The sequence below is a fragment of the Lontra canadensis genome, unplaced genomic scaffold, assembly GCF_010015895.1.
Source record: "Lontra canadensis isolate GAN:19392208 unplaced genomic scaffold, GSC_riverotter_1.0 scaffold47, whole genome shotgun sequence".
In the NCBI taxonomy this organism is placed as follows: domain Eukaryota; kingdom Metazoa; phylum Chordata; class Mammalia; order Carnivora; family Mustelidae; genus Lontra; species Lontra canadensis.
Genome location: NW_022631041.1, coordinates 13,769,448 through 13,797,432, shown reverse-complemented (window position 1 = coordinate 13,797,432; position 27,985 = coordinate 13,769,448). Strand labels below are relative to the sequence as shown.

General features: G+C 37.0%; 1 pseudogene; it reads right to left on the bottom strand.

Moving 5' to 3' along the window:
* LOC116876712 lies at nucleotides 1–27,200 on the bottom strand (annotated as a pseudogene).
* Between the last annotated feature and the right edge of the window lie 785 nt (nucleotides 27,201–27,985).

Here is a 27,985-nt window from a genome sequence, read left to right as displayed (position 1 = left end):
CTAGATGTCATTGTATTTGGCAAGTTTCTCCAGGTAGCAGGTTAGATCCACGACTGACCTGTAGTGTTTGGACAATAAACAATAATTTTAAAAGAATAATATAAATGGTCTGTGTTTCTAATAAATTAAAATTGGGGGTGAGGACACAGAAGTCCATGCCAGTGAGCTTCCCATTCAGCTGAGGGATGATCTTGCCTACAGCCTTGGTGGTGCCAATAGAAGCAGGGATGATGTTCTGGGCAGCCTCTCAGCCATCACACCATAGCTTCCTAGAAGAATTGTCCATGGTCTTCTGGGTGACAGTGATGGCATGGACTGTATTCATGAATCCCTCTGTGATGCCAGAGTTGTCATGGATGACCTTGGGCCAAGGAGCCAAGCAGTTGGTGATGCAGGAGGCATTGCTGATGATCTTGAGGGAGTTGTCATACATCTCATGGCTCACACCCATCACAGACATGGGTGCATCAACAGAAAGGGCTGAGATGTTGACCCTCTTGGCCCCACCTTTCAAGTGAGCACCAGGCTTCTCCATGCTGGTGAAGACCTCAGTGGACTCCACAATACACTCAGCACCAGTATCACCCCATTTGATGTTGGCAGGATCTCCCTCCTGGAAGATGGAGGTGGGCTTTCTATTGACGACAAGTTCTCCGTTCTCACCCTTGCCTGTGCTGTGGACTTTGCTGTGAGTTGGGTCATCGATGGCGACAGTATCCACTTTGCCAGAGTTCAGATAGCCCTGGTGATCAGACACTCAATATGGCCAAATCCATTGACTCCAGTCCTCACCTCCACGTCTCAGGACACGCACCAGAAGATGCTGCTGTCTGTCAAAAGGACAGGAGCGGAGAATCATATTTTAAAATATTTTTATATTGATGACAAGAGTTTGATAGTCTTCCCTGATTAATGGAAGAATATAGTGAATATCCACTTTAGTAATTATGAAATAAAAATTCAAAGGATTGATATTAAAAGAGAGAACATTTAAATTTTGTCTTTTACTCCATGTAAACTATTTGATGCTTTCATGGTCTATTAATCATTTATTATGCCAGCATATTGGAAGATCAATGGTCTGGGTAAAAAGGTAGAAAAGGTAGATTTCAACTTCTCCATTTCGGTCATTTTTAACCAGTGATGTCCAGAGTGATCTACACAGTCATTTTCAAGTGATTGAGATGAGTTTGTACAAGAAACAGTAATTTTAAAAGAATAAAAATCTTTTACATGGTATGTATGTCTAATAAATTAAAATTTTCATTCAGTTTGACAAGCAATCTGAGATTTTAACACTCCCTTTAATACTTTTGCCCATCTGGGAGGTTACTATTTTTACCCAAATTTTTACTGTAATGTATTTTTTTTCTTCTGTATTTAGTGGGTTAGGCTTCTGCACAAAAAGCTATCCAGGCAATCAACCATAGGCATGATGAGCATTTCAAAGAAGAGAAGAGGTGTGTGCACTTGTGAATTATATGTTCAAATTCATTGCCCATTTTTCAGAAATATTAACATCCTCTCTTACTGGTTTGTAAGATATCTGAACAGACCATCATCCCCTTGATAATATGTCATAACTAGGTACATAGGTCTGAGCCTGATAGTGTACGCTCAGATTCCAACTCCATCATCTATTTGTTGAAAAACATGGATCAATAAGTAAGCTAACACTTCCTCACTTTTCTCATCTATAAAATGAGGACAGTAATACTACCCATATCTTATTATTGCTAGCAAAGTTAAAGGCTTAATACATGTAAAACATTTATAAACTTTGTTCCTAAATTTCCTCTTGCACGCAATGAGGATAATCATACCATTTTGTAGCACTATCATGAGACTAAACACTTTTATATATGTAAAGTGATCTGAATGGTGCTTGGCATTTGGTCACTCCTATGTAACTACAAGTGCTATTAACATTTTTACTTTATTATTCTAATAATGTCCAGTGTACAATAACTCCCTGCTATTACTATACAGTGCAAATAACTGGGTTTATGGTGTGTTTTGTAAAGTTTTGAACTTTTATGCAATGGTACCATTTTATAGGCCAATGGATGCTAGTCGTGCCACTGCATTCTTTATATGGTTGTCTTAATCTGCTTGAGGTGCCATAACAAAATTCCATAGACTTAGTGGCTTAAATAACAGACATTTAGTTCTTATACTTTTGGAGTCTGGGAAGTCCAAGATCAAGGTGCTGGGAGATTCATTTGCTGACAGGACACTTTTTCCTGACCTTAGATGGCTTTTTTTTTTTTTTTTTTTTTTTTTGCATTTTCATCACACGGAAGAGAGAGGAGAGCTCTGGGCTCTTTTTGGCCAGAGGGTCAAAGCTCTTTTGGCCAAAACTCTTTTTGTCTTCTTAAAAGATTACTAGTCCCATCATTGGGGGCCCCACTCTCAGGACCTCATCTAGACCTAATTACCACCCAAAGGTCCATTCCTCCAAAAATACTACATTGGAGATATATGAATATGAATTTGAGGGATTTGGGAATGCAAATATTCAATACATAACAATAATTGTCTCATTTCAATCTCTGTGTATGTTACAGGTTTGATGCTTTTATTATCCCACTTTTCAAATCAGGAAACTACTCTTTTCCAACATATATTTGAAAAGTTGTTTTAACTCTTTATATTGGACTTGAGATTCATCATTGTGTTTTATAGGTATATTTATAAAGCTCCAGTTATACATATAGTTACATATATATATGTATTCTATTTTTATAGTTTGATGGAGAAATGATTAAAATAATAAAACAAAGGATGTCATATTTATGTTTTATTGTTTTAAAAATTTGTAAAATAATAAACAGAAAAACTTAATATAGTTAAGGTTCCTCTTACCATTTTGTCAAAATAAGCACACTTTATTTAGCTGAAACTCTCTAATTTGAGTGCATATGAAATTCCTATGTCAACCTTTGACCATAATTTATTTGATTAATCTTTTCCAGTTACTTTGTTATTGAAATTCAACTTATATAAAATATTGTTAGTCTATTAGCATCCCAACATTTTATTGACATGTTTCATTATAGGAGAATAGTCTCATATATCATGACATTGGTTTTTTTAAAGGTATGTATCAGCAGTATGTTTTGCTTTATCTCTGTTTCTACTGCAAAAAAAGAGGGAGGGATGTTTGTATCTAGCTGGCCATGATTGTGGAACTAAGCAGATATAAACACTTCCATGGTACCCTCTGGAATTCTTACTCTGTTATTTAAAAGGTTTTGAGGACTGAGCTGTGTGTTATTTAAAAGGTTTGTCAGTTGAGCTGTGTCTGCAGAATGAAGACTTGTTCTGCTTTGTTTTGGTTTCACTCTCCAGGTACCTGTGAGCTTTCTTTTTTTTTTTTTCTTCACATTGCTAATTCTTATAATTTTTGTAATTTCTTCTACTCTTATCTTGCCAAAACTGTGCTCTTCTTTTGATATTCATGATATTTGACGATTAAATCGGCTCCCTTTTTCTGACTTTTCCTTCATTCAGTAAGGTCTTTAGTTTTTGACTCAAAATCCCTTTCTCCATTCCATTCTTACTGTCAGTGAGTCCCTCCAATGGTATTTTATCCCAATTCTCTTCTGCTACTTGCTGAAATAACCTCTCAGCCACTGCTTTTCCTAAAAACTCTGAAAGTGTGATTTCAGACATCTCGCCTTCCATCTCAACACCCCTGTATCATCCAGTTCCACTGATAGGATTCCTCGATATTGAAGCTGCTAGTCCACTAACCCCATCATTTTCTTACTAACATCATTCCTCCTCGCACCTTGTTCTACTCTTTGCTCAGTTGATATCCCATGGTCTATTTGGTCTTTGCAAAAGCGCTGCCATCTTTGAGCTCTGATGTTCTCCACCAGCGGTAGTCCAAGTCCTATGGAATCCAGTCATCCAGCTTTTTCTTGTCTGTACCCTAAACAGCTGAATTTTGCACAGAAAAATAACATAATTCAGGATAGCTAGTTTAGATACTTGGGTAACACTGGCAGGAGATTTTACAATGCATTCCTAGCAAGCTTTGAAGCCTCTCTCTTCCAGATCTGTGCTTCTTAAAGTATTTTTCAGAAATTGGTGCTCTTTTATAAGCTATTTATTAGTGGTCCATGAAGAGTGAATTTGCAAACTTTTAGAGCAATTTCAAGGAGTAAGTTTAATGCTCCTGAATCTAATGTTAGACAAGTCTTGTTTCGGTTTTATCTGACTTTTTAAAAATTTAATATTCCAGTATTTCATTTTTATTTTGTAAGAGTATTTGTTCATGGTGGATTGCAAATAAAAATAAATGGTCTATTACCTTGGATTATTTGAAAAACACTATCTTGGATGATTATTTCATACCTTCTCCTCTCTTCTGGAACCTCTCTTTACCTTCCTTATCTTGCAGAAGATAGAGCTGGCTTCTACTTCAGTGTAAAAGAACATAGAAGCTATTGGAAGGGAGTTCCAAAGAGACTTCCAAAAGGAGTCTCCCTCTCGTTACCACATTGGGGATCATACCAGCACCTGCCCTGCCACTACCCTCTCCTGCTCTGGTGGAAGAGGCTCCTCCCTGCTCTGCACCCTCACCTTTCACCTGTGCTTCGGGGCCCCTTGTCCTTTCTACCTTGTCAGAGATTTATTCTGCAGTTTTCCCTTTCTTCACCAGCACGATCTCTTTCTCTGGATAATTCCCACCAATCCTGCAAACATACTGCAGTATCTCTCCTCTGAAAAAGAAAAGAAAAAAAAAGGCAAATATGTGACTCTAAATTCAATATTCCCACAATATTGGGAATCCTCCATTTCTCTGTTTGTCCTTCACATCAAAAGTTCTCAAAAAGAATATGGGAAAGCTGAGGACTCTCGTCTAGAGGAACTCCCAAGCTCCGGCAAAATTGAGGTGGGGGCACCCCAGATTGTAGTTTCTCGTTATAATTGGTTTCCCTGTCCTGGGGTAATATGTAAGTTCTGCACCACGCATAGGAGAAATTTGTAATTGTTTATTTGATTGGGCAGACAGATACGCCTCATCGTCCACATTTTTTATTAAGCATATCACTGAGCTATTCATAGACTTCTCAAGGCAGTAGACTAGAGCAACCATAGCAGGGCCTTTGCTGGCTGCTCTCTGGTGGCCCCGACTAAGTATGAGTCACAGCAAGGGCTTACTGCTAAGGAGGGAGTTCCTCGATTTTTAGGCAGAGTAAATTTAGTAAGCCTATTTCTCTGAACACTGCTTGTCTTTATTGATTATTTCATATTCATCCCTCTACCTCCGGTTGGGACAAGCCTTCAGGGATTAAGAACTCAGCAATATTTCTTGATGAGTAAAGAAGATGTTCATTAAGTATCTACTATATTCTAAAATTAAATGCTTGCAAATATGCATAATCAGCAATAGTGAATAATGTAGTGTTTGGTGAGAGGACAACCTGGGAAATGCTGATGAAAATTCTCATGGGGAAATAAATCTCTTTCTGGTTAGGTGAAGGAGAAAAATATTATAGTGTTGTGTAGATAAATACTCTCTTATAATAGTGATCATTATTAGATATTGTTCAGTGATTCATTATATTAATATTTTAAGATAATCATTTCTAATTGTCCAGAATGAAAGGATATATTGACCTTAACAGAAAAATAATTTTGAGGTAAATTAAGCATCAATGAAAATTATAATATGAATATTGGTTTTTTGCTGGCTTTTTACTTACACTGGATCATTGTTTTATTGATCTCCTAAATAGCTATCTATATGAGAGCCCATTTTAATTTAACATTACCTTTCCATCAAAGGATATGAATTCTTTATTAAGCTCAATAGCTTTTTTTTTTTTTAAGATTTTATTTATTTATTTGACAGAGATCACAAGTAGGCAGAGAGGCAGACAGAGAGAGATAGGGGAAAGCAGGCTCCCTGCCGAGCAGAGAGCCTGATGTGGGGCTCAATCCCAGGACCCTGGGATCATGACCTGATCCTAAGGCAGAGGCTTTAACCCACTGGGCCACCTAGGCGCCCCTCAACAGTTTTTTTAATAGACAAAATTATAAATGATTTTTGTTTTATTCATCAGTGACTTTACAACATGAAGACAGAATGGTTAAGAAATGTAGCCATCACACTGTATAGAGTTGAGGTGATCTTTCATTTGTGGTTCCTTGAATTACCTAGTTATAAAACTGTGCTACTCAATAATTAAGTGATACATTTTTAGAGTACAAAACCAAAGCAAAACTACCATTTTATCATTTATGTCAATATATAAATTACATTTATTGCTGGTTGCAAGTTTTTGTAAGTTCTAACAGTGACCCTCTATTACTTAATCATGTCAAATAAAGCTCATGCACCCCTATTCCAAGTCTAATGTGTTTGTGTGGGGTGCTGCCATTAACCTACTACCACCATCCCAGTCATCCTTTGATCAGCAACAAGTGAGTATTTAATCTATGGAGTGTCCGTAAGAGGACTTCATTAGAATTTTTCACCTTGGTACCAAAGTGCGCTTCAGCCATATTCTTGTGATAGCAGAGAGAATGAAGGCAACATAATAGCAAGGAGCAGAGAGGAGAATTCAATTCAATTCAATTCAATTCAATTAAAACCAGTAAATTCTTCCACCTAAGGAGTTTGAAATGAGTTTTGATATAACCGACTGGTCCCTAACTCTGCTAGGATTCTAATTATATTCCCTAACAATGTATATCTCAGTGAAGAGAAGAGTGTTTACACGGATTGGTTAAGTCTTTTAAATCAATACCTTGATGGCTGAGTTGGTGCCAAGCTACCTGTCCTTGAAGAGGGGCTATTACTTTGAAGTAACCACTGGCAGAAATTTGTTGGAAAGCAATGATGATGAACATAGGAGCTGGCTGATAAAATATCTGTGAGAAACAGTAAGTCTTAGTGACATTTACTGTGAAATTTGGAACTCAGTACAAACCAAAGAGAAGATGTCCCCCTTTACAAGAGGCGTGATCAACTGTACAAGTGCTACGAAGTTACTGTCAATGGCCTAAATGTAAAAACAAAGTTGTGGCTGAAAATATCCTTTGTACGATAAGGAACTATGAAATTTCAAGTTCTACTCACTGCAGAGAGGGAATAAAGGCATGGTACTGCATTGATCTGTTTTTTACACTAGACTTACTAGAAAGTGAAAAATCATAAAATTTGAGACCATACTTTTTTCTTATCAAAGAAGGCATTTAATTAGATATTAAAGACTATTTCATTTCATGGTTAGCAGGACCATTTTTCTGCACAGAAGCTTGAAATGTCATAATTGTATTGATGAGTTTTATGTTCCTGTTTTAGAGATCCGTCCTTATTCCTCAAAAAGAGCCACAGTAACATACTGACATAGTCACACTCAGTTTCACTTTTTTGTGTGACTTGATTAGTCTGCCAGATGATATAAACTTAGCACTATACCAACTGTTTTGAAGATTTAAAAAAGACATGTAAAATGCTTTCCCCTTCAAGGATATTTAGTAAGGATTTATAATTAATTCCCAGAGAAATGATAATGTCTGTTAAATGGTGTTTCTTACAAATATATTTTCTGTACAAGACAGGTCAGTTTGAGAATGAAACCTATCACTGGGGATAGGAAGGGTCAATGTTGAGGAAAGTGAGGATCAGAAGGGATAATAAAGATCACTGTGGTCAGAGAAAAGACCCGAAGTTTTCAAGGTATACAAATGGAATGGGCTATTGTGTGAGGGAAGCTGTGTGGATATTAACTTGAGTGAATCTATTGAAGAATAACTCTCTATCTCTCTTGCCACCATGAGAAAATGTCCAAACGTATTTCCACTAACTTTGTAGGGTCTATATATGAGGGTCTGATTTAAAATAAAACCTCTTTAAAGTACACACTTTGGAAGTGCTGTGGGAATATGGCAGAAACAACTGTTTGGAGCCAACTCCAAAACAAAAATAGAGAAAGGCAACATCCTGGACAGATTCAAAGGTTCTCCATGTGGAGGTAAAAAGGGAGAGGCAAGCTGTTTCAAAAGCAACTGAGAACACCTCAAGACCCATAGATGTCTTTGAGAGCCACTGACACTGCCGTTGAGTGAGAGGCCCACATGGTTACCAGCCATGAGAGAAATGCTCTTTCATAATCAGCTAAAAGGATTGTCAAGTGGGAAGAATACTTGGCTCCTAATTCGAAGAAAAACACCAAATGTAGTGAGATGTTATCGAAGAGGGGAAAAAAAAAAAGTGATCTCAAATATGTAAGCCTCAACTTGATCATGATACAGAATCTAGTATTGGTTTAATGATTAAAATATCTTACTAAATAAAATTCTGAAAGGAAAGATGACTTTAAAACCGTATACTTTTCTAATTGTCACGCATCTCTGGAGAAAATTATTAAAATCCCAGAGATTTTGAGATGGTTACTAATGCTGCAGTGTTCAGTATTTAGATGTATGAGACATGTATTTTGAACCACCAAACTTCTGTGCAGTCAAATGACATTATTTTTCTGTACCTTTATTTAACTGGGCTATTTTCTCAGAAAAAGAAAACCTAACTCTACCAATGCAACCATTCCTTTGGTTGTCAGCATCCAGCCCTGCTGAAACCTGCTGCCAAGGTCTGCTGGACCCCATTCTCCAGTCATTAGACCCCTGCTGTTTATTCTGTGTTATTCTTTTCATAATTGAAAGGCATCTTTAGTGGTGACTGGGTGGCTCAGTGGGTTGGAGCCTCTGCCTTCCGCTCAGGTCATGACCCCGGGGTCCTGGAACGAGCCCTGCATTGGGCTCTCTGCTCAGCAGGGAGCCTGCTTCCTCCTCTCTCTCTGCCTGCCTCTCTGCCTACTTGTGATCTCTGTCTGTCAAATAAATAAATAAAATCTTTAAAAAAAAAAAAAAAGGCATCTTTAGTCTACCTTACATCAATGTGGAGTAGGGTAAGCTACCTTAGATGCTCTCCTACACCTTTATAGACCTTTGGTAGTTTGGAGATGAGTGTTATTTCAAACTGTGTATCTGATTAGAAGTATTTTACCACAATTTCAGCTCCACTGATGCTACCCATTTTAGTACTGAGTGTTCAATAAGGTTATATTACTTCTGAGTTCCATACAGGAAGCTGGGCACAAACACTCTCTGCTCTCTGAACCCTAAATCTATCAGTTTCTGTTGGTCATTCCTATCGAAGTTTCAATATTAAGAATTAACAGGGGATGGGCACCTGAGTGGTCCAGTAGGTTAAACATTTGCCTTCAGCTCAGGTCATGGTCCCAGATCCTGGGATCAGACTCTTTGCTCAGTGGAGAGTCTGTTCTCCCTTTCTCTCTGCCCCTACCCCCCCCCCCACTCATGCCCTCTCTCTCATGCTCTCTCTCTCAAACAAAATCCTAAAAATATAAAAATAAAATAATTAACAGGGTCAAGTGTTTTGCTTTTCTAGGAAACAATCACCACTGACTCATTTTATGGACCTCTTATTTCAAAATTCTTCTAGGGAATAGAACTGTCCCCTGGGAAATGGTCATTCACTAGCACCCCTTTTGTCTAACTAGGGCCATGTGACTAATTCTTGCAGAAAAGAAAATGGAAGACATTAATTTTTTTCCCAGACCCTTAAGGCAGTTAAGGAACAAGTGTACAATCTTAACACTTTCTTCTCCCTCCTACTGGTCAGACATCAACACCTATGATGATATTAAAAGACCTATGCCTAAAAAGACAAATCCTGTATCAGCCCAGTATCCATGAGTGACTACAGGGAGCATAGTTCCACCTTGTGTCACCTTCGGCTACCAGTCAGAAACACCCTCATTGTTCTTTTGTACATTTAAGAAATAAACTTCTGTGGCCTTAAGCCATATAAACTTGGAGTTTGTTTGTTATAGCAGCTAGTATTACTGAAACTAATACATTTATTTTTAGAGAGTTCTACCTAAGTTATACTGTTTTTGGTATTTTTCTCTTCATATTTAAAATCAAGTTTCAGAAATGTAGCAAACAAAATTACTTTTCTGTCTTAGGCATCTGGCTTGTACAGACTAAACATAGTTTGTCATTCAAAACTATTTTCTTTGCTGTAACTCTAAAAAGCATATTTTAGAACATTAATCCAATGTATTTTTTCTGTAACTCTATCAGTCTTCCTAAGGAACAGATGTATGGAAAGGCACAATTCTTCCTAAATGGTAAAGGAGAAAAATAGTAGGGGAAGAGATATATGGGGGTAGAGTTTGAGAAAGAAGCTTCAGTGAACTTTCTTGTCCTCAGGTATCATAAAATAACATTGAGTTAGGCCAATACATTTTCTGTTGGGGACTCATGAGCGAGTAGTCTTTCAATCCCTAACATAGCTGCAGAAGAGTGGCCTTGGGCCTGGAACATTTCCTTGAAGATAAAAAGCCCTTATAGCATAAGCTGTTAATTTGTCTTTTGTTGGAATTATCTTTCCCTCTTCAGGTCTGTTGTGTAGTTTTCTGTTCAGCTTAAGTGTGTGTTGATATGGTTGTTCTTTCGGTTTTGTAGGGGAGGGAAAAGGCCCTTCACCTGTAGGACAAGAAAGATGCGTGCAGACCTTCTCCCCATATCAGCTGTGGGATGAGATCTGCTGACCATGGGGTACTGATGCTTACTATTAAAGTTGATCTTGCTCTGCCTCTCTTCTGTGTGAGAAAAGTGGTGTTCCACCCATTGCCTGTGTGAGTCATGTCTTCTTGGTGACCCTAACACTAGCAAACCATGCAGTGGATTGACATCCTGGGACTGTTGTTCCTGGTGGTAAGCACCAGATGTCATTCCCTCAATGTTTTCAAGTGAGAACACTAAAGCACACTCTGTTTTCTCCCTGTGATACAACTAATTCTTTAGACCTACCCCCCCCCGCCCGCAATGTTTGCATTTCTTAGCAAGCAGCTGTGTCACCATGATTAATAATAAGTCTCAAGGGCAGATAATGGGATTTCCAGATGCTAATATTCACTGGGTTGTTTCTGAGATGATCAACTCTATAAAGTATGCTCTAGGAATGTGTGAAGAACACTAATAATTTTTTTGAAATGTGTTCTAGTTAGAAAAAAAATTGTAAGACATGTAAAAACACTTATTTATAGTTCAGAATTGTTTCAGTCATTGGAAAGCATTGCCAAGCCGAAATTAATTTGTTCAATGTTTTTACTTTAATTTTCACCTTGTGTTTGGAACTGAAGATAGGATAGTTATAAATGTTGTCATAATTTTTTACAAATATCATTAAATAACTACTTTTTATAAACCTTAATTCCAGCATATGCCAGTTGACAAAGTCAGGGAGGTCAATAGATTCTGCTGTGGGTTGAGGAGGAGGGAATAATAAAATCAAAGCAGTGTTTTAGAAATAAAGATATATCTTCTTCTAATTTAGCCTGTACTCCTGGACTATCTTATGTATCAGTAACTTAGCTCTTGATTATAGTTCCTGGATATTGCACTGGGATGGGTGTCATTTCAGTGGAGATGGCCACATTTCTAGAAAAAGCATAGTAGCACAATATTGTTAGCACTTCAGAAATCTGACTTCATTAAAGAGTTCTCTATACTCTCTATAGATGTCAATGTGCTCATTTGCAAAATCAAGTAAATACAGTTTCCTAGTATCTGTTGTCTCACAGTTTAATTAAGGCTGTAAATTCTATAAAAAGTCAATTCTGTGTGCAAACAGACATAAAGATCTTTCAGATGCTTTGATTTATGACCCTATGCAACTCAACTAGATCTGATTCACTACAAAAACAAGGATCATAGAGTTTGTGGCCCCTTAACAATTTGCCTATTCAGTGAGTTCATTTATTCATTTAAAAAATAATAATGTTGAGTCCCCATAAACATAAACACTATTCCCAAAGCTGGACAAACAACCATAATAAGACAAGTCAGATGAAGTACTTGTCCCCCTGGAACTCACATTCTAGTAGAGTCACAGAGACAGACAATAAACAATAACAATAGCAATAGCACTAATTAAGATCATTTCAGATCATTAAGAAAACAAAGGTTATGCAAAAAAAGAATGACTGTGCTTCTGGGTAGGGTGGGTGATGGAGGAGACCTCTCTAAGGAGATTACATTTGAAATCAGAGTTTAATAACAAAGGAACAGCTGTGAGAAAATCTTCAGAGCATTTTTGGTAGAAGGAAGAATAAGAATTAAGAAACTAAAACAGGATTGAGGTTGGGCATGTCTAAGGAAATAAGAGACAATAAAGATAACTATCCCGTGACTAGGAAGTATGGTGGCAAGGAGGGACATCCACGGAAGAGTCAGGATTTAAATGATAAAAGGCCTTGTGAGACGTATTAAAGGATTTGGATCTTTTACTATATACAAAAGGAAACTGTTGGGAGGTTTAAGCATGATATGGTTTATGTTTTATGAAATCATTTAGGTTATTCTGTGGGTAACGGATTATAGAGAGGGAGATAGGAAGAAGTTCCGAGATGATCACAGTAATTCAATAAAGAGATTCTGATGGCACAACTGGGGTATTGGCACTGAAAATGAAAAAAAGTAGATGGATTCAAGAGATTTTAGATGTAGAATTATAGAATTTTGTAGATTGGATGAATGATATGAGGAAAACTTAAAAATCAAGGACTTTTTTTTTTTTTTTGAGAAAGAGTCAGCACATGAATGGGGGGGAGCAGGGGGGAGGGATAAGCAGACTGTGTACAGAGTGTGTAGTCCTATGTGGGGCTCGATCCCATGACCTGGAGATCATGACCTGAGCTGAAATCAAGAGTTAGATGCTTAACCAACTGAGCCACTTAGGCACCCCAGGGAGAACCTTTTAGTTCTTGGTTTAAGCCGCCAATGATTTTCCATTTACTGAGATACAGCTGACTGGACAGGAATGAATCTAGGAGATCAATAATTCTAATGTGACCATGTTTTCCATGACTATTGAATATCTGTGTGGAGAGGTCAAGTATGCAACTGGTTTTAGTAGTCTGGAGCTCAACAAGGGGTCACGATACACATGTAGAATAGCAGGAATAAAAATGAAATGTAAGGCTATGGGACCAGATGAGAGGAAAGTTAGAGGTGAATGGAGATATACTCTAACATTTGAAGCTCAAACAAAGGAGACACAGTGAGCAAAGCGACTACAGCAAGCAGTGAGTAGGACAAAGAAGCAAAAATGGGAGTGTTTCAATAAAGAGGGCATGAGAAACTGGTCAACTATGTTGCAAGCTGTTAAGAGATGGGGTAAGAAAAGGGTAGAATTAGATGCCCTGGGACTGGTGTTACCTTTTTAGATAATATGCCAAAAAGCAAGATCATGAAAGAAAGAACTGATAAGCTGGATTTAATTAAAATAAACTTTTGCTCTTTGAGAAATGGTCAAGAGAATAAAATGGCAAGCTGCAGCCTGGGAGAAAATATTTGCAAAAGCCATCTGATAAAGGACTACTATTCAAAATATACCACATCTTCAAACATGTATATATAATGGAGTATTACTTAGCCATCACTAATCTGTGAGGAGGCTTCAAAACAGATGAACAGAGGGGAAGAGAAGGAAAAAATAAGGTAAAAACAGAGAGGGAGGCAAACCATAAGAGACTCTTAACAACAGAGAACAAACAGGGTTGCTGGAGAGGAGGTAAGTGGAAGGATGGGGTAAAGAGGGAGGCATTAAGGAGGGCACTTACTGGGATGAGCATGGGGTGTTATATGCAAGGGATGAATCACTAAATTCTACCTCTGAAACTAATACTACCCTATATGGTAATCAACTAGAATTTTTTATAAGATTTATTTATTTGAGAGAGATAGAGTATGTATGAATGGGAGGTAGTGGTGCAGAGAGGAAGCAGACTCCCTGGGACTCCATCTCAGGACCCTGAGATTATACCTGAGCTGAAATAAAGAGTCAGAGTCAACTGACTGAGTCATCCAGGTGCCCCACTAACTAGAATTTAAATAAATCTTGAAAAGGAAAAAAAAAAAATCATACAAAATGCATACAAAGCTTTTAAAACCCAGTAATAAGAAAACAATCTGATTTTAAAAAATGGTCCAAAGACCTTAACAGACATCTCACCAAAGAAGAGATAAAGATGGCAAATAAGCACATGAAAAGATGTTCAATGTCATATCTCATGAAGGAAATGGAAGTTAAACAACAATGAGATGCCACTCAAACATATTAGAATAGCCAGAACCTGGAACGAGGACAACAGGGAAATGCTGGTGCTAAAAAGAAAAGAACTATCAAGCCATGAATACACATTGAGAATCTTAAATGCATATTATTAGTGAAAGGAGCCAATCTGAAAAGTCTATATACTGTATGATTTCAACATACAGTTTGTGATATTCTGGAAAAGGCAAAACTGTGGAGACAATAAAGAGATTAGTGATTGCCAGGGGTTGGGAGGAAAGGGATGACTAGAGATACCTCAGAAGATTTTTAGCCTAGTGAAAATGCACTCTGTGTTACTCTAAGGATAGATGCATCATTATACATTTGTCCAGACCCATAGAATATACAACACCAAGAGTGAATCATAATGTAAACTATGGCCTTTTCAGTGATTATGATGTGTCAGTGTAGGTTCACCAATCATAAATATACCATTCTGGTGGGAACATGTTGATAATAGAGGAGGTTATACACTTGAGGGAATAGGATATATACGGGAAATGTCTGCATGTTCCCCTCAATTTTGCTGTGAACCTAACATTGTCAAAACAAGTAAAGCCTAGGGATGCCTGGGTGGCTCAGTTGGTTAAGCATCTGTCTTTGGCTCAGGTCATGATCCCAGGGTCATGGGATCAAGTCCCACTTTGGGTTCCTTGCTCAGTGGGGAGCCTGCTTCTCCCTCTGCCTGCCTCTCACCCTGCTTGTGCTCTGTCTCTTCTCTTTCTATCTGATAAACAAGTAAATTCACTTGCATCTGTGGAATGGTGGGGATAAAAGGTTGATTAAAGGGACTGGGTGCATGACAGGTGAGAAAGAGGAGCTAGTGAATATGAACACCTATTGCAGGATGTTATCCTGAATGGGGTATAAAGAATGCAGCAGGAACACAAAAGCTCATAGTGTTCAATGAGGTTCATTTCCATTTATAAATCATGAATGGGATAAATTTATAAAACTAGAATTAAAATTACAAATCAGAATGGGGGGAGAATGAGAACATGGAAGAAAAAGGAGAAATTAGTTTACATTTGAAATCTTTTTGTTAAATAAGATTAATTTTTAGTTCGTTAAGCCTTTTTTATATAAAGCCCAAACAATTTGCTGTATAGAACTTAAAAAATCTTAATATTTCTGAAATTTTCAAAAGCTCTGTTTTTTTAAATCTTTATTTTAGTTTCTTTAGCTGAAAGTTATGTCACCTTACTCACTCAAAAAGATCTGTACAAAAACCTTTTTATGTATTTTCACCATATTTTGTCCATCCCTAATCTACCATTTAATAGCAGAGTAACAAAAGTAGTAGAGTATGGGAGAAATACGAAGGCAAGAAAAAAATAAACAATTTTAGCCGTGATTTATGACTACACATGGAACTAATGGAGTTGAAAGATACAGAAATCTGTTAAGTGAAAGATATAGCAGAGAAAAGGCACACTCATGTTTATTGAGAGTTTGTGATGGGTGTAAACGAACCTGAGATATGTTGTGGCCTGGTATGACACCTCATGGTGTCATTACATGGGAGGTGAGAGATCATTGAAATTATTAGAAATTAATGATGGAGTCAGGACTGGCCAGAATAGAACAGAAAACACTAAATCTGACTTTCTTAACACTTGCTTATCCAGGATGATAGAATTTATCCTATTGTGTTACTGGAAAGCCACTTAATAGATTAATCAGTCTCATATTCATATTTGGACAAAGTTTATAATTTATCTACTTGCTTTTACTGAATTATTCTTGCTAGAGTAACAACGTTTCCAATTTGTATTCAGAAAATGTTATATTCAGGGAATTTAAGTTGTGGCTCCCTCCCCCCCCAGTTAGTTTTTGAATAATCAATGACTCATTGACCCCTGTAAATAACTTTGGACATAATGGTAATTGAAGATCAAAGTCCTCTTTATGATGCAAATACCCCGAAGGAACACACCTGGGAGCTTTCAATCTGAAACCTAGCACAGTATAAATGGATGGATGGATGGATAGATGAATGGACAGATGGATGGAAGAAGATAGAGTTCCATAATTGTGTACTATACAACTCAAGACCTCATCCAGGAGGCTTACTGTAAACACTGGTCCCAAGTTTTAGTGCCATTCTACTCATTTGCTTGTGAGGTCTCAGTGAAGTCATTTCGTGTCCCTGTTTTTCTTTTATCTATAAATTTGGGATGATGCTACTTATGGAATAAAACAGAAAAGGCTTTGAGAATTGCAGAATGCTAAATATTTATGTTTATCTGCCTGGTTGTGTAACATAGCCTTCCATTCTTCTGCTTCTGTATCACTTAAGTGAGAGGACTAGGCTAGTTTTTGTTCTTCCCTCTCCCTCAACTCTTAGAACAGTTTCTCCTTCTAATGACAACCATTGCTCTTTTCCGAACTTCTGAATGGGAGACAAGATTATTTGACCTTGTTTCTCTCCTCTGTGCTGTTTCTTAGCAGTGACTGCCGAAGCACACATCCATTTTGTTCTGTTTATTTATACTCTCTAGAACAAAATGACATTTCCTCAACTCTGCACTGGTTTTTCAGCTGTGGCAGGTAAGCAAAATCTACCAGATTTTCATTTCCCTATGAGAGATCGCTTCTAAAGTCTGGTTTTATTTATAGATATTACTTATTGAAGAGTCATTAATATTTAAAGGAAAGGCCATATGTGGCAGTTAAGTGAAATTTATAATTTTAAGAGAATTTTAAAAGCCAATTAATACCTCAGTAGTTTCCAAAGAGTTTAGAACTCAGTCCCAGGGAGATTATTATGAAGACTTAGTAAAAATGGAAAAAACTCCTCTAAATATTTTATATGCTATGTAAGAAAAAATATTTTACCAATAAATGAAAAAGAGAGGTGTTACAGTTTAATGTCACTATTACTGTTAGAAGATTTTTTAATTTTTTTACTTTTCTCAGTAATGAAAACATATTTTTTGGTTTGAAAAACATGTATTGATTTGTCTTTCTTTTGACTTACCAAAAAATGCAGAAAATGCCTTATTCTTATGTGTTTGAAATGAGTTTTAAAACACAAAGTTGACAACTCTTAAGATGAGTGAATTCGTGGGCTTCTTTTCTGTGAATAGTACATTCTGAGAATCATCAGTCCTGTCTCCTTTAGTGATAAAATAGAAGTTAAGTGTTCTGACAGTATGATCATTTGATGTTTTTGTGTGAATTTTGAAGCTTTCTTTTCACTGAAATTTACTGATAATATTGTGTGTTGTGTTTTGATCTTTATGAGACTCTTTCCTCTTTAATAGTCCTTTTTTCCCCCTTTCCTTTCTTCTCTCTCTCTCTCTCTTTCTCTCTTTCCTCTCCAAACATAAAAACAACTTTGGACTTTAAGAGAACTGTCTTGTACAATATGGCTATTGGAAGCACTGATATAACATGACTCAAGAGAGAGCTAGATGTCTCCTGTATGACATGTATTTTGAGAAGGATCACCTTCAACTTCACCTTGGAAAAATGTCCTTTATGTTGGAAATGAAGTACATTGCACTTTGAGTAGACAGACACCATATGAGAGAACAGAGAGAAGAGAAGAGTTGGACTCTGTAGTAAATCTCGGTTATCTGTAACAGGCTGCCCAGTGGTGCCTCCTGGTACTGATTCTTTAAGAATCTCCAAGCATTTTTCTCTAAACAGGCAAATAGACTCTGGGAATGTGTTTTTGAGGATATAGATAGATTACAAATAGGCAGACAGGAGCATTCCTCTCTTCATTCTTCTTCCTCAGGATATTTTCTGCTGGAGCTGAGTATGACTTTGTTTCTGTTTCCCTCTAACAAATCTGCACAGATGTTGTGGAAAGAGTTTAGGGTGTGTGTCAGGGAGACCTGTATTTAAATTTCTGGCTTTAAATTTATATTTAGTATAAACTCTTTGATCTTTCATTTTGTCCTGTGTAAAATGGAAAGAATGATAGCACTTTCCTCATAGGGCTACTGCTTGGAGGAAATAAGGTATCAAACAGGAAGGGCTTAGCATTTCGGAGGCCCATACTTACCTGGTTCTGGATGGAAAAAGGTAAATATTTTAAAGCATAAATTCAGCGTTGTGACTGAGCCATCAGAGTTATGCTTTTTCCCCTGTCTAAAATCTCCTCATCAGCTTCTTCCCATCATCCCCCCATAGAAAAGTTGAAGCTTACCCATTCTTGAGGCCTCGGCTTAAATGCTTCTTATGTTTTGTTTGACTAAGGTTAGGTTTCCTATTATGGGTTCCCAAAAAGATATATACTTCTTTGTATGCTCATTACAGTGATAATTAATTGGCAACTATTACCCTCTACTCCATCAGCTCCTTGGGGACAGGAAACACTCTTTCTAGTTGACCAGTGTATGAGCCATGCCTAGCATATTATGAGTTCGCAATAGGTATTTATTGAGCCAAAGTCTTGAAAAGGACACTGTCAAGGCCTCTGTTTTTTCATTTGTCCATGCAGGGGTTATAGATGGTATCCTGGTAGTATAAGGGTATGTATTCCACTAACATCTCTACCCCCTGCATCATTTCTTCCACCAACTAGAGAGATTCCTCTTTTTATCACCTGGGATAAGTAGATGGGTCTCCAACCCAATCATACTTCTATTCTCACTATGGAGAGGGCTTCCTAAAGCCTGTTCACCAGCAATTTATCAAAGTCTGCCTATCCTGGCATCTTTCATCTTACCATTTCTCCCTAAAGTTCATGCCAAGGCCTCATTCCTCTGGGGAAGAATTGCTGCTGTCTGCCTATTTATAACCCATCCATACCCTCAAAAACACATTGCCAGAGTCTGTTTGCCTGCTTAGAGAAAAATTTGTAAGGATTCTTAAAAAATCATATTGCCAGTATAGTAGAAAATGTTGGGGAATACAAAATACTGGGGAAAACAACATGGAGCTAGTGGCCAAAATTCTCTCCATTTCCTCCATTTCTGACTCTTAAAAGTGGAAAGGAGCTGACTATGTCTCCATGATCAGTTCTTCCCAACCGTAAAGCACATGTGGGCCACACACCCTCTCTGGGTGGGCAAAGCCTGGGTTGTTGGACAAGTCTGTTCAACTCACGTATACAAATACATTCAGAGTCACCATGGTTTGTAATCATGTGCACATCACTGATCCAGAAAATTATTTTCTAGATTCTAGATACTTTCTTAGGAACTACTTTTTTTTTTAAACTCTCAGAATACGCAACTCTTTTCCTCTAGAAGCAGAAAAATTTAGAAGTGGCGAAGAGGGTGGTAACTTTTAACCACATGTTAAAATTGGTTGATAAGATTGGTTAATGCTTTTAACTTACAAGATTGGCTAATGTTTTCATAAGGTATCATCCTTTTTGCAGATTACACACTCACTTCTTTATCTTTGCTCTGTTCAAAACCCTCAGCTCTCTCATACCCATGAAAACCTCAGTACCATAGACAATCTCAGGCTTTTCACTGAGGTTGAAGGAGGAACTAAGGTTCAGTCACTTCCTGAACTTGGTCACTTTCAATAGAACTGTCCATTTATAATGTGTTACCACCAGGCAGTGAGGAGACTACATTTTAGAAAATATATATGTATTTCCTTTATATATTCTTTATTTATATTTCTCAGCGGAATTCTGCCACTCTGGGGCAAGGGAAGAATGGAGGACTGGCTAAACTGGGAAGTGCTCAGGACAAGACCATTTCTTCTATCTCAGCTTTACCAGTTTTTAGCTGTGTGAACTTGCAGAAACTACTTTTCTGCACCTGTTCTGTAAAATGGGCATAACAGTGGTACCTATTCTATAGGGTTATTCTGGCAATTAGAATTAATAATTAATATTTAAAATAGTGCCTAGTAAATGCCAGTAAATATTAGCTATCATAATTAATGTCACTGAATAATGAATATGTTTTCTTCCACAAGGATTTGAGTAGCTGTGTGCTTATTTGGTATTTTCAGGCAAGTGATCACACAACTGCAAGGGGATTTCATGGCAGTGTTCTAATATACTCCAGTCCCAGACTAACTATTCTTTTATTTAACTACAATTTGCACTAGCAATTTTAAAGCTACCTTATCAAAATGTTAAGTGATATCAGTAAATAACTCAAGGGTGGTTTTCAGAGTAACAGAATTTATTTTAGCCAGCACATTTATGGTGCTTACAGTGTGTCAAGCACTGTTGTACGTGCTTTGAAATAGCAACTCATTTAATTCTCGCAATGACACTGTGAGAGAGCCACTATTATTAGCCCCGTTTTCCATGTGAGGAAGCTATGTATTGGAGAAATTAAGTGGCTTTCCAAGGTCATCCAATTAGTGGCAGAGTTAGTCTACCTGGAGAATATCGAGAAGGCAGCATGGCAGAATTGTCTAGACTCAAGTCCCATGACCTGGGTTTGCAATCCTACCTTTGCCATTGATGCGGGGAGGTCACTTACTGTCTTTAAATGAGGGCAATGAACTGTATGATATCAGCAGTTCTGGGTTTAGCCTTCTTGAAATAATTATTCTTTCAAAAAGTAATCCTAATTTAAAGAGGAGACCAGAGTAAAGTAGCTAGGGAAAATTGAGTATATGCGCATAACTTTAATTTTGATAAATCATCTTTGAAAGAACCACAGCAACCATGAAGGTGCCATATATTAGAAATACTCAGCATCTCTGCTGTTACCAATAGCTGGTGAATGACATCACACAATACATGCTGCCTGCTTATAAAAGCGAGAATCTGGGGTTAGCGCAAATGGACACATTCTGTTGTTTGAATCCTATATATTTTACTAATTGAAGACTATATTCAAGGCATACTACCTATCAAGAGAACTCAAGCAGTATAAAAATAAAAGAGAGCTATAAATTCTGAAAATATTGGTGAAAGAAAGTTGATTCTGTAATTTGGGGATTCTGCCTGTTGAATAACAGTCTTGAATTTTTAAGCACAATATTCATCCTTGCAAGTGGGTATCTCTGATTAGTGTATGAAAACAGACTTTTAATTGAAATTCACTTGTAAAAGCAATATAGATTTCAAGGGAAAGATTCAAAGTGTATTGCAAATAATATTTTAAATTGGTATGTGATGCTATCTAGCCTATTTGGTTTTATGGTAGGGACAAATAGAAATAAGATAAAAAGTGGAAAATTGAATTTTGAGTTCTATGATGAAAACACAGATATAGACTACAGTGGGGTTTCTGACTTTTTTGTGAGGGAAAGCCTTCTCAATGTTTCTGAGTAGAGAAGTGGGAGAGTTACCAATAGCTGCAATTTGATCTCCCCTTCCTGATGAAAAACCTTTAGCAAAAGCAGCAAGAGGGTGGTGGTCATCAGCTTGGAGTGGAAAAGGTAAGGCTTATACATATTCTTAGGAATCTTTGGAACAAACCTAACAAACTTTTAATTAAGTGTCTAAGGTAGTATTGATGACAACTACTCTCTTTTGACTAAATCGTTGCTTTATGTTGGGAAGTTTGTTAAATATGCACCTAATACCATTATCTCCTTAAATCTGCACAAAAACCCTATGAATCCTACACATCTCTGCAGGAAGAGACCTATGGCCTTTGTCACCAAATCTGACAATTCATAGGAGCATAGGATGTCAGATTTGCAGGCTGGAGAATCTGCTCTTATACCACCTTCTCAATTTTTGCCAGAAGCATAAGCCCTCTATGCTGCTCTTTAAAGTCCTGTTTTCTTTAAATGACTCAATTTTTCCTTTAAGAAATATATTTTTAAAGGACATTTTTTTAAATCACCCTCTATGGCAAAAACTGCTAATGCTCACCCTTTTCAGTCTTCCTCGGTTTCCAGACACATGGGAAGATGATAGTCCTGACACCTCCTGGCCCCTCCACACACACCACCTTCAGTTGAGGGGAGGAGCCTCGTGATGGTCTAACCAATGGATTATAGAGGTAGTGGTATGTGTTCATTAAAAAAACACAAAACGGAAAACAAAAACAAAAACAAAAATAAAGTCTCCATTTTGAAGATGAGGAAACTACACTTAGAATTTAAAAACTATTAATCATAGCTGTTCTAAGTTCATTGCCTGATAATTCCAACGTTGGGGTCTTTCTGAGTTAGATTTGATTTGATTGCTTTACCTTAGTGAATTCTTATTTTTCTGTGTGCCTTGAAATTTTATTTTTATTGATTCTGGACATCAAGGCAGCACAATACAGATTGAGATAAATAGCCATTTTTTCATAGAAGTGTGTGTATCTCTTCTGTCAGACTGTTAATGTGGAGACTTGTGTCAATCTTATCATGGGTTTACGTGGGATTATGTTGTTGCTATGGTTATCATCAGTGTATCACCACTTCCACATGCTTCTAGAAATACTTTAGGGTAGCCTGGATGTCATAATGTTTTTCCTTAAATTTTTTTTAAATTTGAGTGTATTTAACACACAATGCTATGTTAGTTTTAGGTGTACAACTTAGTGATTTGACAAGTTTGTACATTATGCTGTGTTTACTGCAAGCGGAGCTACCATCTTGTCCTGTTACATTGCTATTACAATATTATTGACTATATTCTTTATGCAGTGGCTTTTATTCCCATGACTTACTCATCCCGTAAGTGGAAACCTGTATCTTCCACACTGCTTCATCCATTTTGCCCAATGTCCATAATGTGTGTGTGTATATGTGTATGTATATATATACATATATGTACGTGTGTGTGTGTGTGTGTGTGTATGTAAACTGTTTTAGTTTTCTTTGGGTAAATACCCAGTAGCAGAGTTATTGAATCATATGGTATTTCTATTTTTAATTTTTTGAGGAACCTCCATATTATTTTCCACAGTGGCTGTACCAATTTGTATTCCCACCAACAGTGCGCAAGGGTTCCTTTTGCTCAGATCCTTGCCAACACTTATTAGCATTTTGATTTTAGCTATTCTAGTGGGTGTAAATTGATCTTATTGTGGTTTTGATTTGCATTTTCCTTATAGTTAGTGATGTTGAGCTCTTTTCATGTGTCTTTCGGCTATCTACATGTCATTTTGGAAAAAATGTTTGTTCAGTTCCTCTGCCCATTTTAATTGGATTATTTGTGGGGTTTTTGATGTTGAATTGAGTAAGTTATTTATATATTTTGAATATCAACCTCTAACTGGGTATATTATTTACAAATATTTTCTCCCATTTGGTAGATTGCCTTTTTGTTTTGTTGATGGTTTCTTTGGTGTGCAGAAGCTTTTTGTTTTGATGTAGCTCCAATAGTTTAAGTTTGCTTTTTTTCCTTTTCCTTAGGAGACATATCTAGAAAAATGCTGCAACAGCCAATTTCAGAGAAATCACTCCTTGTCTCCCCTTTTAGGATTTTCATGGTTCCTGGTCTCACAGTTAGGTCTTTAATCCATTTTGAGTTTATTTTTGTGTATAGTGTTAGAAATTGGCTCAATTTTGTTCTTTTGCATGTAGTTGTCCAGTTTTCCCAGCACCATTTATTGAAGAGACTGTCTTTTCTCCATTGTATATTCTTGCCTCTTTTGTCACAGATTAATTGGCCATATAATTGTGGGTTTTTTTCTGGGCTCTCTATTTTATTCCATTGATCTATGTCTCTCTTTTTGCGCCAGCACCATACTGTTCTGTTTACTACAGCTTTGTAGTCTATCTTGAAATCTGGGATTGTGATATCTCCAGCTTTGTTCTTTCTCAGAACTACTTTGGCTGTTCGGAATTTTCTGTGATTCCATAAAAATTTTAGTAGATAAGGAGAATTAAGAAAAAAAAAAACACTCTGGTGAACCAAAGTGTTTTTATTAATTCTCCTTATCCATCCTCAGGTTTTAGCCTTCCCTTTTGCTCTTGCACCTCATATGGGGTCTTCCTATGTCCTTGTTCTCTCCAGTGGTAGATTGCCAGTCTTTATTACTTTGTGTTGTTAATCCTGATTTATGGGGCAGGGGAATTTTCTCTTGTTTTGGCCCAGTCTAAAACTTCGGTGAGCTTGGTCTCGAGTTTGGGATTTCCTTAGTAAACCTGCTTTGCTACCCATGTAAGCCAAACTCTGCTATGGATCATTAGTGGTTCTCGTATTAGAGTTTCCTGCCCCTCCCCTAGTGGTAGGAGACCTTTAATGGTCTGGTCTCAAGACAATTTCCTATTCCTACTCCAGAACATTTCCCCAGCATCATCTTTTTTTTTTTTAAGATTTTATTTATTTGACAGACAGAGATCACAAGTAGGCAGAGAGACAGGTAGAAAGAGAGGGGGAAACAGACTCCCCGTCAAGCAGAGAGCCGATGCGGGGCTTGATCCTAGGACCCTGGGATCATGACCTGAACCGAAAGCAGAGGCTTAACCCACTGAGCCACCCAGGTGACACGCAGCTTCATCTTTAAGAGTGCCTGAAGTGGTGATTTGTACTACAACTTCCCAGCAACTTAAGTCTTCTCTTCTGTAGAGAAGGTTTTAAATGGGAATTTATGCCTTTCCTCTAGTGTTGGATACTCTACTTACCTAAACTGCACAATCATGAGAGTTTCTCTTATTCCCAATATGCCCCATTTCTTCTTTGAACCCTAGCAGAGGTCTGTGGAGGATAGCCTGTAAGTAGTATGAATGCCCCTGTGTCTGTGGCTCCCAGGGGTCTATACTCTTATGCTAGCCCATACTCAGATTTTATAAATTCATTTAAAAAATAGATGTTATTTTTAGCCACTTGTATGGCACTGGTGTCTTTTTCTCATGTCTCTCTGCCATGTGTGTTTCAGTCCCTATGCCCTGTCTGCATGGAGACATCTTTCCTGGGATTCCAAGATAATTGGTTGCCCTGAGATCTCTGACAGGTTCAAGAAAAGTCATGATTTTATAGTTTATCTGGCATTTTCATCTTATTAGTGTGGGAACAATACTTTTTCCACCCTTCCACATCATAGGCACAAGTGAATCTCCAGTTACTTCTTAAACTAATATTATATAGTTGTCCTAGGTTAGGTTCCTACAGATGTGGAAAATGAGCCAAAGATTCAAATACAGGTGATTTACTAAGTACCCCCAGACAGAACAAGTAGGAATATGGAGGAAACAGGAAAAGGAAGAAGCTCAGAAAGGATACAATTTCGGTGACATCTCAGCTTGATCATTTGGTGAACTCTGTAGCATAAATTGTAATTCAGTGGGCATACTAACTTATGGCAAAGGAGCTGAGTTTTTAATAGTCCAGTAATAGTTGAGCACTAGCTGAAGGCATCCTTGGGGCAGAACATATACCACCAAACACTTCTGATTCGCTGTAAAAGTTAATTGCTACAGTGCTCAAAGGCAAGCCACTAAGGAAGGTAGATGTGACTGATTTGCAGCAAAGCACAAAGAGGTTGAAAATGAATGGCTGCTACATATTCTACTGCTTTACTGATACTAATGATTTTTTAAATGCTATTTTATTAATTTTTGTTTTGGTTACCTATTGATGTCATACTTTCTATGTTTTTTTATTTTCAACTTTCATATACACTTGTTTTAGTTATTTTTCTTGTAACAAACATCAGACTGTTGTTCATTTCCTCTAATTTTATAATCTTGATCATATAGTAGATGAGTTTCAAGTATTTTCATTAATTATGATAATTGATATATTTTTAATTCTACTGCCTGAATTTAATGTTTCTCTTTACTATCATTTTTTTTCCATTTCCCCTTCCTTTTCTGCCTTTTATTGAACTCTGTAGGTTTTATTTCTATTTTTAGTAGAATTTTTAATTATTTAAATGCATAGCTAACTGTTTTCTCTGTTAAGTCTAGATTTTCAAGAGTTTTATCCTCTTCAAGGATATCCTCTTTTCTATTGAAGTTTAGTTAACACATATGTTATATTAGTTTCAAACGTACAACATAGTGATTTGGTAAGTTCATACATTTTGCACACCACAGATATAGCCACCATCACCATACAATGCTATTATAATACCATTGACTATATTCCCTATGCTGTACCTTTTATTGCCATGACTAAGGACCTATAGTCCTTATTTAATAAATACTTGTTGAACCTTACTATGTTACAAACACTAAAGTTTACATCCCAGAGATAAACGAAATCATCATAGGACTTGCATTCTCATAGAAATGACAAAGTTCAGCTATCTTATTTTTACTTAGTAGTTATTTAAATTATCTATTTCTGTATACCATGATATTCTTATATTTTATGTCTTTCTGCCACATTAACTTTACATAAAAATTAAATACATGCTTTACTTGTTTGGTGATATTCTATGAGTTGTAAACTCTTAACATTTGTGTTTCTGAAGTATTTCTTGATTTTGCTTTAATTCTTAAAAGATAATTTAGGTGGATATAAAATCCTACACTGAAATTATTTTTCTTGAGTATTTTGATGATACTACTTCATTATTTTTTGGTACCTATTGTGGTAGTTAAAAGAGGTTTTTGTTGTTTTGATGTTCTTCTATAGGTAATGTGTCTTTTCTTTCTGACATTTAAAAGTGCATTCTCTTTAAAACTTATGTGCCATAGTCTCACTGTATTGTGTTCAAAGTTTGGGTTTGTTTATATATTCCCCTGGTACACCGAGTGTAGTCTCCTAACTTGGTTCTCAAAAGTTATCTCTTTGTATATTTCTGCTGTGCCATTCCCTTCATTATCTTCTTCTGGAACCCCTATTAGTCAATAGGATGCCTCTCTCCAACTGATTTACATGTCTTACACTTCTCTCACATTAAAAACAATTACTTCTCTCTTTGTGATTTGTACTGAGTGAATGTCCTGCGTTGTGTTTCCATTCACTAATTCTCCTTGGGTGTTGGCTAGATTTTACTTTATCTAATAATTTTAGGAAGGATTTATCCATTGCTTTGTCCCCCAAATAAACTTCATGATGAAAACCATCACTTCTTCATGATCCTTCAGTTTGGCCTGTATTTCACTGGGTGATTCTTCCACTAATCTTACCTGGATTCATTCTTGCAGGTTCAGTTGGCCCAGCTGGGAAGTGGGCTTCAGTGGTCTCATTGATCTTTCTGGTAGTTGAGGACTGTGGTTGTGTGCCCTGTTCTTCAGTTATGTAGCCTCTCATCCTCTAGTAGGTTATGTTTGGCTTGTCCTTTTATGTAGGAATCAGTCGAAAGGTTGAAACCAGAAGTTGCAAGGTTTCTTAAGGCCTAGACTTCAAATTTATACAATTTCCCCCACAGTTTATTAGTTCAGAAAGAATAGGGCCAGCCCAGAATCTGGGTGGTGGAAAACTAGATTCCACCTGTAAATGGGAGAAGTTACAAAGATATTTCAGAAGAGTGTGGAGAGACAAGTGTCATTTGGAAATAGTCTCTTGTCGTACCTATCAATTAGACCAAATAGCTCATATTTTCCCACATGCAAAATATGCTTAGTCTCTCCCTATTATCTCACAATATTACCTGATCATGACATTATTATCTGCAACAAGTTAGGTGATAACTGAGATTCCTCTTCAGGTAGAGCCACTTATGATCCAGAGACTTATAAAGAAGAAAGACTAGTTCCTCATACATTATACACTGAACATAAAATATTAAGACAAGGACAGAAGAATTACAATAGCCATATGGAATCAAAAAAGGGAAAAATGGGATGGGGCATAGAGCAATCACTAGTCAACAACAATTCTGAAATCCAGCCAAACACATGTTGTCAGAGTCTCCTTTTCCAAAGTAAGGACATGAACCCTAGTAAGGGTCCAGTTATTCTCTGAAAAGCATTCTTGGCCTATTTCCTGACTATAGAAATTTGAGATCCCAGAGGCTTCTTTTTATTTTGAACTTTATTCCCCATAGTTGGGCCTGTTATAACCTCCTTAAAAATATTTTGGACTGTTTATAAATC